The following is a 16889-nucleotide window of genomic DNA, read 5'->3' as shown; positions in this document are numbered from 1 at the left end:
TCTGACAGAGGTTTTTGCTGCAACAAACATCTGTCATTGAAATACCAATTCAGAGATATGGAAGCCAAATTGTAGAGGTTTTCTCGGATTTGTCACTCCTAACTTAATGCTACTGTTCCACATTGTAGCTTTTCTAAGATATTAAGCAATGTTGTACTTTAAGGCCTATTAAAACAAAATAAACGATTTAGAGAAATAGACTTCTGCTTTTAATGCAAAGCACCCGTTTGAAAGTGCGGAAGTCAGGAGTGGGCTGAGAAGCACTGGCTGTTGTTGTGTATAGACATCCCCCTAAGCTTGCTTTAATTTTAGATTTTGAACCTGAGCGTTAGTCTCCTGGATGATGAAACCTGGCATTGTGTCCTCTAGGTTTCTTGCATGCACTTCAGGTTTTTTTAAGGACTCTGATTATGTTGTTATTCCCAAGATTTGAAGTACCATTTTGGTGCTGTCTTGACAGGGAGCAGGTTTACGAATCAGGGCAATAGTGATGGCACAGGGCCTTTGGGTCTCCTTTTTCTTGGCATTCCTCCTTGTCAGGCGGCCTCACTTGGAGTCCTGCATGGGGACAGATGTCCTGGGATTTGAGGTCTTGGGGAGCCTGCACGGGGACCGTCGTCGTGGGATTTGAGAGGCAGGGAAGGATCAGACATTTACAAAGAATACACCAAATCGCTTCCACTGTGCTCTCCTCCTAAGTTAAAAAAAAAAATTGATCTTGGTCCAAAACTTGGTTATATGATAGCTTAAAAAAAATTATAGAATTTCTGAGATGCTTGGGAGACATTCTAGAAATTTGCCATTGGTGACTAATTCTTACAGACTGTTGAAAAAAAAAGTCTCTTTTGAAATCCACAGTGACCACAGGACTCCGGGGAGATGATTTCATTGAGCGGCTCCATTGGACAGCTCCCGCATGGGCCTGGGGCGGGCTGGGGTTTCTGGGGGGATGCTGGGCTGGCCCCGCGCCTGGCTCTCCCATCCACCGCTACCATCTTGTTCCTCCTGCCTGGACCACCGGTTGTGCCTTGCCGTTTCCTCCCCTCAGAGAGCTGTCTCCCAGAGCTGCAGCAGCACCATCCCGTCCTCTTCATGCTTTGTTGATCAGATCAGCTTCCTGGAATCCAGGTTTTCAGTATGTTCCACCATTCTCACATCGTTTTACAGGTCATCTTTCACATGTAGCTCTTGTATTCCATTATTATAGTGTGAGACAAGACTTGGCGACATCGTCTAGCCCGTTCATCTGCTCATAGAGTGTGAGATGGGGGCTTTAGAGTCGGGCTGCTGGGCCCAGCTCCAGCTCTGCCGCTACTAGCTTTGGCAAGTTATGTTATGCTGTTTAACTTCTCTGAGCAGAGTTCTCATTTGCTAAAATGGGGACCTTACACTTGCCTCACAGGGTTCAAATGTGATGATGTCTGTAAAACGCCTGGCCAGGACCTGGTGATGGTCATCCTGGTGGTGATGGTGATGCTCGTGATGGGGATGGTCATAATAGTGATGACACTAATAGTGTTGTCTTCATCTTACTCGGTGTTAGATAGTGGATAACTTAAGCACTCAACACAGATTTGCCCTCAGAGTTAGCAGTCTTTCTTAACGGTTTACAGAGTAGCTAGTTAACTTGTCCACATTGAAGGCCAGTCTCCATACGGTATTTCTAAGTCAGCGCATTCACCCCAGCTGGCTTTCTGCTACTGCCAGGTGGGGTCATGATGAATCTCGCCCTCCTGTTCTCTTCACCTGACATGGACAGCAAGTTATATGGCCACCCTACCAGCACCTGTGGTCTTGGCCACGTGAGAACCATTATTTTGGGCCAAGAGCTAACAACTTTGGTGGGTCGTGGACACAGACACTCCTGTGCTTACTGGCCTTGAGTACATTGAGGAAGGGGCAGGGAGAGACTGAGAATTGTTCAGAAGTATTTTTTAGGTTGGGCCCGAAGGAAAGTATTTTGAGGAGTCCTGCGCTGGGCAGTGCCGCTGTAGATGTACCAGTGCCCTGCTGGGACCTGCTCTTAACAGGGTCGCAAGTGTCCTCATGGCATTACTACAGAGATGTCTGTGCAGGTTGTGAGTTACTTTTTGCTTTAAAAGGCAACAAAACATTTGTGCAAGCATCTGTATTTTTTTCCCCTTTTGATTATATCAAGAGAGTGTTGTTTCATTCTTTGCCTGTCTAACCGCTGCTCACTCTCAATAACTGAGGATGGACTAACTCCGGAGCTTAAGCTAACATACATCTCCTGTCTCTGAGGCGGGGCGTTGCCGTTTCTCCTCACTGTTATTTCATCCCCTGTGGTCACACCACCCTCCACACACTGGCCACTGCTGGTGGCCCACATGTTCTGTGCTTCCTCTGAATATTGTCATTAACTAATAATTAAACCAGCGTCCAGATGGAACCAGAATCAAAGGTTTTGAGTAGGAACAAAGGGCCGCATGTTCCTTGTATACTTAACTAAAATTCTTGTTTCAAAAAAGTCCATCAAACAGGCTCGTTTCCAAGGCTCACTTTGGTGCTGCGTCTTGCAAGTCTCCGCACCTGTGGTTCCCGGCAGTGGTTCCAGGTTGAGTCCGACAGCTTGCTGAGGGGTGCTGCCGAAGCACCCCAGCATGGAGGCAGATCCAGGGGCTGCCCACCTGGGCCTCCTGCCAAGGTCACCTCACATTCTGGGCATCAGGTCCGGGACCTGCAAAGTCTATTTCCAAACCAAGTTATTTTGTGAAATATTGTGGTGAACTTATCAAAACTGGTGAAGCTGATGAAGTGAAATAAAAAGACTGCAGTGAAAATTATTTTAGTGCAACATAATGAGTTCTGTTTTTCATATCTGGCAGATATTACCCACTAAATCTAATCTGCGATGCTGAAAATTATGCCATTTTTTATGATTTGTTTAATTTTGACTGAAAAAAATTGACTATTCATCGATTCTTGACCTGCGAGTATTGAGGGAAAAATTTAGTTAATAAGAATTTTCATGAGGTGTAAATTTAAATGTATGAGGACTCTGCCTATCCTATAATACCATAGACATTAATTTAAAAATTCTATAAGAGCCTGAGGGCCTGGGCTCTGAAGAACAGAAAGTGGAGGCACGTGTGGTTGTTCACTGGTAGACAAGGTCTGTGTATATAATACGGGAATATTTTTGTTTTCTGTACATCCTCGGTTATATAGGGCTGAGCGTAATTAGAATGGCATTTTTGCAGTAATCTGTTTGCCTGTGGAATGGTGTGAGTACACTTGAGTAACAAGTCCACTGGAATCCAGGTCATGCCATTCGTGTGTGCAGCGCACTCCACAGGAAGTTTCCTCTCGTTCCCCATGTCTGCAGTTCAAAGAACGCTTTAAAGAAGTCATGAAAAATGAAGGATCCTAATATTGAAGTTGGAAAATGTGAGTGAGTGACGTATTCTTTACACACTTCAACTGTCAACATTTCTAATCAAATCACCCAGCCCTCTTACTTCTTAAATGATACAGGCAATATTTTCCTGTAATAAACACCCTAAGTCTAATGAGAGACCCTAAGGCAACTTCAAATGTATGAATTCATTATAATTGAACAACATAATCTGCAGGGCAAGGATGCCTGCTGCCCAGTCTCTCAACTTCACACAGCTTGGGTGCTTTATGAAAAATGTTATACATTTTGTTTACAACGTATTGCTGCTGTTTGAAGTATTGTATGTTCCTGTAGTACATAAGATGGGGCCGCATAATGGAGGAAAAATCAAGGAGGCAATCTTTCATTTTGTTCTTGTATGAAAAATTCAAAAGACTGAAAACTCACCCAGAGAAATTTTGCAAGCATATTATTTTCCAATGTTTCGATCAATTTGTCTGTCAACCATGCTGAGAGGTGGAAGGGGCCAGCGAAAGCAATTTAGCTTGTGAGGTCCAAAATAGAAATGTTTTAGGGAACCTTGTCACATGTTATTTCTTTATATTAGAACTGCCGTGTGTTTTATTTGCTCGTCATATTATGAAGAGAAATTGATATCAATCATCTAAGTAAGCTATGAATATCTGATATAAATATTACTCCTATACGCATGCATCAGAACAAATATAAATTAACCTCTTAATGCATGCGAGAACCTTGAGTGTGACAGCAGGCCCTTGTTTTGGATTTTTCCATTTAACAATTCACCGTGCATTTTAATTGATTGTACCCAAGTGACACTCCGAGGAAACGTCTTGCGCGTGGATGTTACTGACCCTGCCAGGGCTTTAATTGAGCTGTAATCTTCCTGCAGTACGTACAGCCAGGGTTGATCAATGGATCCAACCCATGCTTATAATCGAAGTGGTGGTGTTTTACAATTGGTGCAGATAATGGGAGTTTTAAATAAAGGGCTTTTATGTAGTTTCTGGTTAAATTTTTAGTTGGGATTTCTTAAGATCAAGTTACATTAGGAGTGGTTAATACTAAGTGGACACAGAATTTCAGTGAAACTTTGTCCTGGGCAACCCGTAATTATGTAATTACTATGTGTACTCCTAATACTTCTCCTTCAAATCTTAGATTAACACATTAAGGTTATTTTTCAGGAAAGATATAATTCAAGGAAATTAATTTAAATCAATTGGCTTCCAAAAGACCTCACTTTAAATTTAATTGGTCATATCAGTCAAAATCTTCCTCCTGTTCTAGCCTTACTTAGAAGTACTAGATGTATCTTCTGGGTACTTGGCTCCTATTCACATAATATTATTCTCCTTGTGAACTTGGTGTTTCTGTCCAGTTCCTCGGAATTTAAAATTAAGTGTAATAGTTGAGCACGCTGGAAACTTAACTGTACAGTGGATGCTGATGAGTGGAAATAAATTGTGGCAAAGTAAATCAGAAATCTTCCCTCTTGGTATGGATACTGAACTGTGTTCACAAGGGAAAATGTCTTGAAACACACTTCTCAATTATGACAATTTGGGATTGAGACAGTGCCATCCATGGTCGTTCCATAGTGTGATGGAGAGAGGTGTTTTATTCTTTCAATGACTGTATGGTATTTTATTGTACATGTATGTATCTAAATGATGCACCAACGTTTCTCTTGCCTTAAACAGTCCCCTCTTAATATGTGTTTAGAGTCTTTCTAGGGTTGTTTTGGTCCTTGTTGTTTGGTTTGGAGCTATTTTAAGCAACATGAATTGTGAGCATCTTTGTATAGACATCTTTGTGTACTTGCGCAAGTCTATGTAGAATAAATTCTGAGTAGAATTAAAAATTTAGATCTTTTCAAATTGCCCTCGTTATTTTAATGTTTTACGTTTTAATTGAATGAGGTTAAACATCTTTCGTTATGTTTATCGGAAATTTATGTATCCTTAGTAAAATGCTTGCTTATTTTTTATTGGATTTTTTAATCTTTTTTTCTTATTGATAAGAACTTTTTGCATATTAAAGATTGTCATTTCTATTTTGGTTTTATCCACAGAGGTTTTCTTTTTTTTTTTTCAGAAATTTATTTTTGTGCAGTCAGATTTTTTGGGAATAATTTTAGATTTACAGAAAAGCTGTAAAGATAGCAGAGTTCTGCTATGCCCTTCACCCAGCTTCTCCTAATGATAACAGCTTACATAACCATGGTACATTTGTCAAAACTATTAACTAGAAATTAACATTGGTGCAGCTGTAGTTAGATTTTTGACTCTCTTCCTATGGCTTCTGAGTATCGTGGACTGTTTACAAAGGCCTTAATTTTTTTTTTTGATAGCCATCCATGCTTATTTTGTATCACTTTTTTGGTTTTGTTTTTACATTTTCATCTTTGATTTATTTGAAATGTATTTTATTTTTTTAAGAAGTTTGGTTGGAACCTATCTTTATTTTCATCCAAGTTCTTAAACTTGTTAATACTTTCTGAATTACTACTTTTTGGCTACACACATTTTACAAAGATATACTGCTTGCTGGGGTTTTTTTTTTGGTAGTTTATTATTTCAAAAATAAAAGTTTTTATTTCAAAAAAATATATGGTCAAGGATTAGATAGCTAACATATGCATATTTTAAAAAGGGGAGTGTAAAATCTAGTTTATTTTATATTTGTTGTAAGAATTCTTCTAAGACCATTGGATTGAGAATATTTTCCTTGGATCCTATATGAATTCTTTTGTAATTTTCTTAGTTGGATTTTTTAATATCATAGTGCAATTCCTAAGTCATTTTGAAGGAGGCGAAAAGACCTAACCCACTACTGTACTTGGTTTTGCAGTGGTGTACCAACGACATAATGTCCTCGACCCCAACAACTAAACAAAGTGTTCTCGTGGAGTCGAGGGTTGATGGAATCCATCCCAGGCGATACTCTTCCTTATATGCAACTGTTCTCTTCAGTTAGAGAATCTCATGTGCTAAATTTTCAGCACATAGTTAGTCTGCTATTGTAGCTTCTTGACCTTTCTGGAAAAATATCACTTTAAAAGACCTTTTAAGAGTAAGTAAATACAAACTTTTTTTTGCCGTAAAGAATCACCTTAGCTCTCAGAGAAAACCACTGGTCTGAGGCTTGGCCTGGGCCAGGGCAGTCTTTTCCAGTCTTAGGAGATTGTTTATTCATAACGTTTATTTGTTTTCAGCCGTATTAAGGTATAATTCTACTCTTTTTGCAAATTTCAGTTATACCATACGGTGTTATCAACTATAGTCACCATGTTATATGTTAGATCCTCAGACCTTATTCATCTAATAACTGAAAGTTTGTGCCCTTTTACCAACGTCTTTCCATTGCCCCCAGCCCCAGTAACCACTTTCATTTCTATGAGTTTGACTTAAAAACATTTTTTTAATTCCACATAAGTCATACCAGGCAGTATTTGTCTGTCTTTGTCTGGCTTATATCACTTACCATCATGCCGTCCAGGTTCATCTATGCTGTCACAAGTGACAGGGTTACTTTCTTTTTTAAGGCTGAATAATATTACATTGTGTATGTGTGTGTGTGTGGATACACACACGACGTTTTCTTTATCTTTTCATCCATCAACGGACACTTAGGTTGTTTCCATGTCTTGGGTATTGTGAATAATGCTGCAATGAACATGGGAGGGCGGACATCTCTTAAAGATAATTTCATTTCCTTTGGATGTATACTCAGAAGTGGAATTACTAGATCATAGGGTAGTTCTAATTTTAATTTTTTGAGGAACCTCCATACTGTTTTCCATAGTGACTGCACTAATTTATATTCCCAGCAGTGCACAAGGGTTCTCTTTTCTCCATATCCTTGCCAGCATTTATCTCTTTTTGATATTAGGTATCTTAACAGGTGTGAGGTAATATCTCATTGTGGTTTTGATTTTCATTTCCCTGATGATTAGTGATTTCGAGCACCTTTCCACATACCTGTTGGTCATTTCTGTGTCTTCTTTGGGAAAATGTCTATTTGAGTCCTTTGCTCATTTTTAAATTGGATTGTTAGTGAGTTTTTTGCTATTGAATTGTATGAGTTCCTGGTGTATTTTGGGTATTAATCCCTTATTGGATGTATGATTTGCAAGTATTTTCTCCCATTCAGAAAGTTACCTTATCATTTTGTTGATGGTATCCTTTGCTGTTCAGCTTTTTAGTTTTGATGTTAGTCCCACTTGTATTGTTTTTTGTTCTCTTTACTTTTGGTGTCAGATCCAAAAGTCATTGCCAAGACAATGTCAAGGAGCTTACCTCCCATGTTTTCGTCCACGAGTTTTCTGGTTTCAGGTCTTAGAATTTAAGTCTTTAATCCATCTTGAATTGATTTTTATGTATGCTGTAAAACGGGTCCAGTTTTATTCTTTTGTGTGTGGCTCTCTGGTTTTCCAAATATCATTTCTTAAAGAGGCTATCCATTACCTAGTGTATATTCTTGGCTCTTTTGTTGAAAATTAATTGACTGTATATGTATGGATTTATTTCTGGTCTCTCTATTCTATTTTTATGCCAATACCATACTGTTTTGATTACTGTAGCTTTGTAATATAGTTTGAAATCAGGGAGTGTGATGCCTCCAGCTTTATTCTTCTTTCTCAAGATTTCTTTGGCTATTTGGGGTCTTTTATGGTTCAATACAAATTTTAGGATTGTTTGTCCTATTTCTGTGAAAAATGCCACTGGAATTTTGATAGCAATTGTGTCGAATCTGTAGATTGCTTTCTGTAGCACATACATTTTACCAATATTAGTGCTTCCAATCCATAAACATGGCATGTCTTTACACTTATTTGTGTTCAGTTTTGTTTTTTTTATATAAATGTCATCATTTTCAGTGTACAGATCACCTCCTTGGTTAAATTTATTCCTAGCTATTCTTTTTGATGCCATCGTAATTTCTTAATTTCTCTTTCTGATAGTTCATTGTTGGTGTATAGAAACACAACTGATTTTTGAATATTGATTTGGTATCCTGCAACTTTATTGAAATTATTTATTCTAACACTGTTTTGGTGGAGTCTTTAGAGTTTTCTACATATAACATCGTGTCATCTTCAAACAGACAATTTCACTTCTTCCTTTCCAATTTGGATGCCCCTTATTTCTTGCTAATTGCTCTGGCTAGGACTTCCAGTACTGTGTTGAATAAAAGTAGCGAGAGTGGGTATCCTTGTTTCTGATCGTAGAGGAAAAGCTTTCAGCTTTTTGCCATTGAGTATGATGTTAGCTGTGGGCTTGTCGTAAATGGTCTTTATTATGTTGAGGTACGTTGCCTCTATAACCAGTTTGTTGAGAGTTGTTATCGTGAAAAGATGTTGAATTTTGTTAAATGCTTTTTCTGGGTCTATTGAGATGATCGTATGATTTTTATCCTTCATTTGATAATACCCCATTAACAAACAAATGAACCAATCAACACATTGATTTTCTGATACTGAAACATCCTTGCATCCCTAGAATAAATCCCATTTGAGCATGGTGAATGATCCTTTTAATGTATTGTTGAATTGTTTCCTAATATTTTGTTGAGGATTTTTGCGTCTATGTTCTTCAGGGTATTGGCTTGTAATTTTCTTTTCTTGTGGCATCCTTGTCTGGCTTTGGTATCATGGTAATGCCGGCCTCATAAAATGAGTTTAGAAGTGTTCCCTCCTCTTCTGTTTTTTGGAAGAGTTTGAGAGCTATTGGTATTAATTCTTCTTTAAATCTTTGGTAGAATTCACCAGTGAAGCCTTCTGGTCCTAGATTTTTCTTTGTTGGGAGGTTTTTGATTACTGATCAATCTCTTTACTAGTCATTGCTGTGTTCAGATTTTCTGTTTCTTTATGATTCAGTCCTGGTAGGCTGTATGTTTCTACGAATTTATCTGTTTCTCCTAGGTTGTCTAATTTGTTGGTGTATAAATGTTCGGAGTGGTCTCTTATGGTCCTTTGTATTTCTGTAGTATCATTTGTAATGTCTCCTCTTTCATTTATATTTTTGCGTCCTCCTCTCTTTTTTTTTTTTTTGTAAGTCTAGCTAAAGGCTTGTTTGTTTTGTTTATCTCTTCAAAAAAGCTGTTGTTATTTTCATTGACTTTTTTCTGTTGTCTTTTTAGTCTCTAGTTCTTTTATTCCTGCTCTCATCTTTATTCCTTCCTTGTAACTTTGGGATTAGTTTGCTCTTTTTCTAGTTCCTTGAGGTGTAAAGGTAGATTGTTTATTTGTGATCTTTCTTTTTTCTTAATGTAGGTGTTGATTGCTATGAACTTCCCTCTGCCTTTGCTGCATCCCATAAGTTTTGGTGTCTTATATTTACATTTTCATTGTCTCAAGATATTTTTAAATTTCTTTTTTGATTTCTTCTTTGACTCATTGGTTGTTCAGAGTGTGTTGTTTAATTTCCACGTATTTGTGAATTTACTAATTTTCTTCTTGTAATCAATTTCTAGTTTCATACCATTGTGTTTGGAAAAGATGCTTGATATGATTTCAATCTTCTTAAATTTAAGATGTGTTTTTTGGCTTAAGATATGATCTGTCCTGGAGAATGTTCCACATGCACTTGTGTATGAATGTGTGTTCTGTGACAAATGTGTATTCTGCTGTTGGGTGGAATGATCTTTATGTGTCTGTTAGGTCCATCTAATCTAAAGTGTAGTTTAAGTAATGTTTCTGTGCAGATTTCCTGTCTGGCTCTATCCGTTGTTGGAAGTGGGACATTGAATTCCGTTGCTATTAGTGTATTGTTGTCTGTTTCTTGCTTCAGATCTGTTAATATTTGCTTTATAAATTGAGGTGCTGCTATGTCAGTTTCATAAATATTTACAAGTCTTGTCTCCTTTTGATGAATTGACACCTTTATCATTATATAATGACTTTCTTTGTCTCTTGTTACAGTCTTTGGCCTAAAGTCTACTTTAATATACATATAGCTAAACCTTTTGGTTTCCATTTGCGTGAACTTTTTCCACCCCATCACTTTCAATCTGTGTGTCCTTACAACTCAAGTGAGTCTCTTATAGGCAGCATATAGTTGGGTCTTGTTTGTTTATCCCCTCAGCTATTCTGTGTCTGTTGATTGAAGAATTTAGTCCATGCATACTTAAAGTAATTACTGATAGGTGTGGACTTACTGTTGCCATTTAGTTCAGTGTCTTTTGGTTGTTTTTAAATTCCTTTTTCCTTCTCTTGCTCCCTTCCTTTGTGATTTGATGACTTTCTTTATTGGTTTGCTTAGATTCCTTTCTTTTTATATTTTCTGTACATACTGTAGGCTTTTGCTTGTGGTTACCATGAAGCTTACATAAAACATGTTATAGTTATAACAGTCTTTTTAACCTGATAACAACTAACTTCATTTTTAAAGTTGCCTTTTAGTTTATTATAAACTCTTATACTTCACTGGACGTTTTTCTGAGAAATTTGAGAACTTTTTCTAAGATATTAATGAATAATTATGTAGCATTTTGATGTGTATATGACTGTGCCATATTCTACTAACAAGTTTTTATTCTCCTTAAATATATGTACAAAAATCATATTTGGGGATAAAAAGAGGCATTAGGATTTTTCTCTGTAATAATCATTTTCAGGCAGAGCTGGATTCTGATCCCATGGTATGACTGGAAGCGAGTTACGCAGCTCTCTCTGCCTCGAGCCCCTGGAGAAGGGACGTCGTGGGAGTGAGTTGTGAGGGCTCCTCCCACACTTGTTTGTAAACACAGTGCCTCCGGAGCTGTTGTGCATCGTTGCTTTCTCCATAGAGCTGTTTTTTTCCTACTAAGTTTCCCACTTTAGACCTTCTAAAACTTTTGCTGCCTTCATAGCTATTTCAAAGCGAGTTTTTTTCTGTCATTTCTCTCAAATCTCTTATAGCTAAGATTCTCGTTCCCAGCAGACAATTGACATAGTAAGGGGCAGGCTGTGGACCCCTCTCATTCATGGGAGAGTGAAAAGCCCCAGGATGTGAGTTCCCATCCCGGTGGCTGCCTGGCGGCTGCATGACACTCAGGTGCATCCCTGAGCCTGCACTCTGTGCTTTCCTTGTTTGTGACTGGGAATATAGACAAACTCGCCAAGTTGTCAGGTGTAGAAATGGGTTTGTAAAGTGCCTTCCCATAACAAGCTTATGTAAGGTGGTTAGATATTAAGTGATTTAAAAACATTTATCTTCTCTCCTTAACACCACCTCTCCCAACTTGTATCAGTTTTGCTATAAATAATATTAAAGGTGTTTTTAGCCATCACCTTGAAATGTGTATCTCTTAATGAGGTAATGTTTAAGGCATTTTATAAACTTTAAAGTGCTGTTGACATTGGTCATTTGTCTTTGTGAACATTACTTCATTTAAGCATGTTATAACCTTAATGTGTACGTTAGGAGATGCCTCGGTTCCTTTTTTATCTGAGGAATGCTAAAACTCACTGGATTAAGTTAGAAAGATTTAAGTCATCTTAATTTGTTAGAATGATTAGGATGATTTAAATATCTTAATAATTTTCCACATTTTCCAAAACGGACAAGAAAAACAGCCATTGTTTCTGATTCCTATTTATGTAGCCTCAATCTGAAAATTCAAAATGGGATTACTCTGAGCATCATGTGAAATAGAGTTCGTCCTCCTTAGCTGTGTCCTGCCACTTGGCACTGCAGCCGTAGACTCACGTTGTGCTGACGGCACCTGGGCCTGGTCCCAGTGGTCCTGTGGCTCTAGAGCTCGTGTGAGGGGTGGCCTGAGCAGTGCACTTCTCTGGCTCGTGTCCAGACTGTTGTCTTTTGGATCACAAAAATGCCAGATGCAGCTCTCAGCTCGTGCTCTGTTGCTGGATAGGGTTTGTGACACGTGGATGTTTTCCCTCTGCTTTCTACTTAAAGATGCCTTCATCATTTTGAAAGAGCCTTTCAGGCGTTAGGGAACTGCAGAAGGACATGGGCATTAAAACATTTGTGTTAGTGACCTTAGGTGAGGCGTTTTCTCAGGCGATGTCCAGGTTTTAAAAGACATGGTACAGAAGGAGCTTTGGCTGATAAGTTTGAGTTTCTTCTTTTGGGGGCTTAACATTATATGTTGAGAAACCATCTTCCTCTGAGTAGTATTTCACCTCTGACAGCAGTGTAGGTCGCAGTTGAGGGTACAAGCTTTGTTTGCATATTGACTCTTTTTGGGGGAAAGTTAATCTATGTTTATTTTTTCTATAACATAGTAATAATAATGCCCCCTTTGTAGGGTGGTCAAATGACAACAAATGGGAAGCTCTGAGCCCTGGCCTGGTCTCAGAGAGGGCACCTCTGCACACGGGGCCCTCACTGGGGGCTAGCAGTCCTGGCAAGAAGCATTCCTTGGAAAGTCCAGCTGATGGCATTGCCATGGACTGACTTTCATTTTTCCTCTAAAGTACACAAACCTCCTATTTATTAGGCTTCCCAAGCTTCAAGCAGTTTCATCTTTCCAGAAGACAGCTGTGACCTTTTGGAAGTAGGTGAAAAAGATCTACATGTCAGAGAATCCTAGAAGCTTACACCGTGGAAAAGGGAGGCAGCTCTCACCGAGCCCAGTGCTCTCTGCCGAGAGCCGGGGCACTCACTGTGTCGGCCCTGAGAGCAGCGGTCCCAAAGTGTGCACGAGACTGGGTTCCTCCTTCATCCCAGTTGCTGAGGGACTAGAGGTAGCTGAGACAGAGCTGAGAGGGACCCCAAGAAGGAGGGTGAAGAGGAACAAGGCAGGCTGTGCAGGCCCACAGCCCTGTGTGTCCTGAGAGCTTCTGGGGCCATTTCCGTGCTGTCAGGGCTTCCCTGATTAAGGCTGCTTATGCCAGCCCACTCCACGCTGGCAGTACAAGCCACGTGCTGTTGACGTCTGCTCTGCTCCATTGGGGAGGTGTGGGATGGAGTGTAGATGTGTCCATGTCTACTTTATTCAGTTGCTTCTCTCACACTCAGAGTTGATATTTAGTTGGTGCCAGGGAGCATCTAGGTCCTTCTTCCCCAAAGTTCCCATTGGTGAGGGGTGGTGGCCCTCTTTGTGACACTCTCTGACTGATAGGAGGAGCATTTTTTCTCATAGACACGCTGTGGGAAATGAGTGCTGAGTGGAAGATTTTGTGGAAATGGCCCTGATACTTGATTTACATAGATCATGGATAAAATGGGCCCTTCTCACAAGCTTGGGGACCTCGTTCTCTCTTTTTGTGAAGAAGATTGTCCCTGAGCTAACATCTGTGCCAGTCTTCCTCTATTTTGTATATGGGGTGCCATCACAGCACGGCTTGATGATTGGTGTGTAGGTCCATGCCCGGGATCCGAACCTGCAGACCCCAGGCTGCCAAAGCAGAGCATGTGAACTTCACTACCACGCCACCGGGCCGGCCCCCTCATTCTGTTTTTGAAAATGTCTTCTGGTTCCAGAGGCATCCTTACGATGTGCATTAGAACTAGCAACTAGTTGTGGAGCAGATGTAAACTCAGATGCAGACGAAGTACGCCATGTCCCTAGGAGCGGCAGCGCTTGGCTGGAGCGTTGAGGACCTCTCTGGGCTTTCCCAGGGATGCATGGCTGGGATTTCGGAGGCTGCTTCTGTACAAGGTAAGCTGAAGGGTTTAGAACCACATCGTGACTCAGTGTGCTCAGGTGACTTTGGTCATAGATGAGGGGCCTGGTCACCTTGGTGTAGGATCGTGGGCAGCTCTGATCCGGTCACCTGAAGTGCCAAGGTCGTGAGGACAGCTTCAAACAAGGTGGGGACCCTGGCTATAGACTGGCCAGGGAGGGGCATAAGAGAAGAGGTCGTGGCAGAAGTGGCTTGGCTACGAGGCAGTGAAGTGCTCCCTTTGACATCTTGCCTCTCAAGCTGAGAGGGAGGTCTGTCATTGTCAGAGAACTCTCAGTTTTTAATCGCTACGTTTTTGGTTTTGAGCATATTTCGAGTGTATTCCTGTCACAGAGAGAAGGTACGAGTGCAGGCCGTGTGGTGGGGAAACATCTTACTTTGCCCAGGCTCTGAGACCATACGACGGGGAGGAGAGAGCAGCAATGGGAATAATCAGTTAACAGTGGCTTTTGTGACCACTTAGTCTGTGTCAGGCACGTTTGAAATTGGTTTAAATGTTTGAATCTAGTTTAATCTTCACAAAAACCCTGTGAGGTAGGTACTGTGATTATGCTCCGGGTGGGAAATCGAGGCACAGAGAGGTGTAGTAACTTGCTTAAGATCACGTAGCTCATCAGAGGTGGAGACAGAACTTAAATGCAGGGAGACTGTTCCAGAGCCTGTGGCTTTGAGGGACAAAGGCACCCCACGTCCCCGGGGGTTATTCTCAGGCTGGGGTGGGGTTTGCCCTTGCTGTCCCTTGCTGCTCCCAGGAAGCATTGGCCGCAGTACCCGGGCACCTGCCCCAGGCCTGGCCATCTAAGAGTCGTGTCCTGCAGGGAGCGGCCTCTCTGCTGGGGCCGTGGCCTGGTTTTCTGTGTCAACCGCCAGCTGCCAAAGCAGGCCCACAGACGCCCCATGGCTAGCCGCTCAGTGTGGCAAGCGGCCCTCCCCGTCTGCCTCCATGTAGTTTCAACCTCCGTCGCGGGTCTGTTTATTGAGAGCTGTTACCTGGTTGATGCAGAGATGTTTCCCAGAGCCACGCTCGCTGTTTTGAGAAAAGGTCCTTCCCCTGACAGGTCCCATTGTCTGGAGCCACTGCTGGGCTCTACCGGGACAGCCTTGGGGGCATCCAAGGCTTGTCCCGTCGGGCACCTGGGGCCAGCAGTGTGAGGCATGTGGGAGCAAGGAGTGCTGTGGTGGGATGCTGTCCCCAGCAGGCTGCTGTGCGTCCTGTGGGGGCCTGGCCTGTGGAGAGCCGGTGTCGGGGTGTGGCTGCGAGCGTCTCCTGGCTCAAGGGTGATGGCTCCAGCCTGGCCTGCCCACCTCTGGTCCTGGGCGTGGGCTGTGCAGTCCTGCTCACTCCAGTCGGGGGCGGCGGGCAGGCCCCCCACCGGTGGGACCATGTCCGCATGCATCTCCTCCCGGTTCCCTAGAACCCCAGGGAAGTGGTGTTGTCTTCCTCAATGGGCTGTGTTTTACCAGAAGTCAGTCACCTTCATATGACTCCCATCTGTTGCTAATTTAGTGAAGCCATAATTTCTGATGAAACAGTGGAGAAGTCACAGGCTCCCAGAATCTCAGTGTCAAAACGGGTGCATTTGCTACTTGCCAAAGTGTGGACTCTTCTCAGAAAAAAAAGTTCTGAGACTGTTAAGAAAATTTTCTTTTTCTTTTTGTTAAGCATTGATCCCAGTCCTCAGGTATCATAATCTCTAGAGGAGGGGAACTTCTGCCATCGCACAATAACAAAGTCTTTGTGATGATGCTTATTCCTACTTTGTGGTGATGGAGCAGTGCAGTGGCCGTGCCCCCATCCTCCCGGAAATAAAGCCTTGTCAGTGGCATTCCCTGGCGAAATATTTTAAAGCACTAGTTTATTTTCAAGTTTCTATCCTTAACATTTTACAAATGTGAAAATGCGGTCAATCATCTTTCTGTTGCATCTGTGACGCCTGGCTGGTGGGTTGTGGGAGGTGCCGCGCCTGTCCGTAAAACAAGGCTCTACCGAGAGGGGGCGCCAGAGGGCTCAGCGCTCGGAGGCTTGTTGTGCCTGTGGGCTTCAGACCTGCTCACGCAGGAGATTCCTTCTTTACATTCACTTTAAACGGTTCCTTTTCTAAGTGAGGGCTGGAAGTCAGTCTGTTCATAAGGATGCTCACAGTGGTGACGAGGAGCAGCCCACTTTCCAGTGCCGACCTTCTTACCTCTTGCTGGACACCTACTCAGGGCCGCCTCCTGCTGGTGGCCTTGTGGCAACTATGTGCACAGGTTTTGTGATTCAGGAAGCTGACGAGCCATATATTGTTGGTGAATTAGTTCAAAAGTGACCTTTCCAGTGTTAGGATTCTTGTTAACACAGTACACAGCGTTTCAGTACTCTACCTTTGACGGGTAGTTGGCAGATGTTCAAAAGATTATACTCTAAGTAAGGCTCTTACCTGGATATGTTTTGATAAGATTTACTTTTTAAAATATTTAATTGTGTACTTTTTAAGTGTTCTTTTCCATGCAACCTCTACTCAATATTTAGATTTTAACTTTTAAAAGGATATTGCACATTAGTTTTGAACGATAATGTCAATCTTGACTTTTTAAAATTTTTTTTATTTTTGCTGGGCTCAGGAGAAAAATAGGATGTGAAATAAATTGTTAACACAGATGATGTTATGCTTCAGAATAAAAAACTTTTCCCCGTTATTGCTGTTTCTGGTCTTTACATTCTCTTTGCGGCTTTCCTTCTCAGGTTCTCATGCACCAGTGTGTTCTTGGCTCTTGGGTGGAAAGGGTGCCCCCAGCCTGACCAGGCCATTGTGGCCACTCTGCTGACTCGTATCGACTGCAATGACTGTGACCGAAAGGAGAATTATTTCTTTCTTAGAGGAAAGATATTTA

At 41.4% G+C, this 16889-nt stretch overlaps 1 protein-coding gene across 8 annotated transcripts in view; it reads left to right on the top strand.

Annotated features, from left to right (window-relative positions):
* The window catches only part of MGMT (O-6-methylguanine-DNA methyltransferase), a 301256-nt gene that overhangs the window by 97285 nt on the left and 187082 nt on the right, over positions 1 to 16889 (top strand). The gene's annotated exons all lie outside the window — the stretch shown is intronic.

This window comes from Equus przewalskii, chromosome 1 (assembly GCF_037783145.1).
Source record: "Equus przewalskii isolate Varuska chromosome 1, EquPr2, whole genome shotgun sequence".
Taxonomy (NCBI): domain Eukaryota; kingdom Metazoa; phylum Chordata; class Mammalia; order Perissodactyla; family Equidae; genus Equus; species Equus przewalskii.
This window is presented reverse-complemented; position numbering and strand designations above follow the sequence as displayed.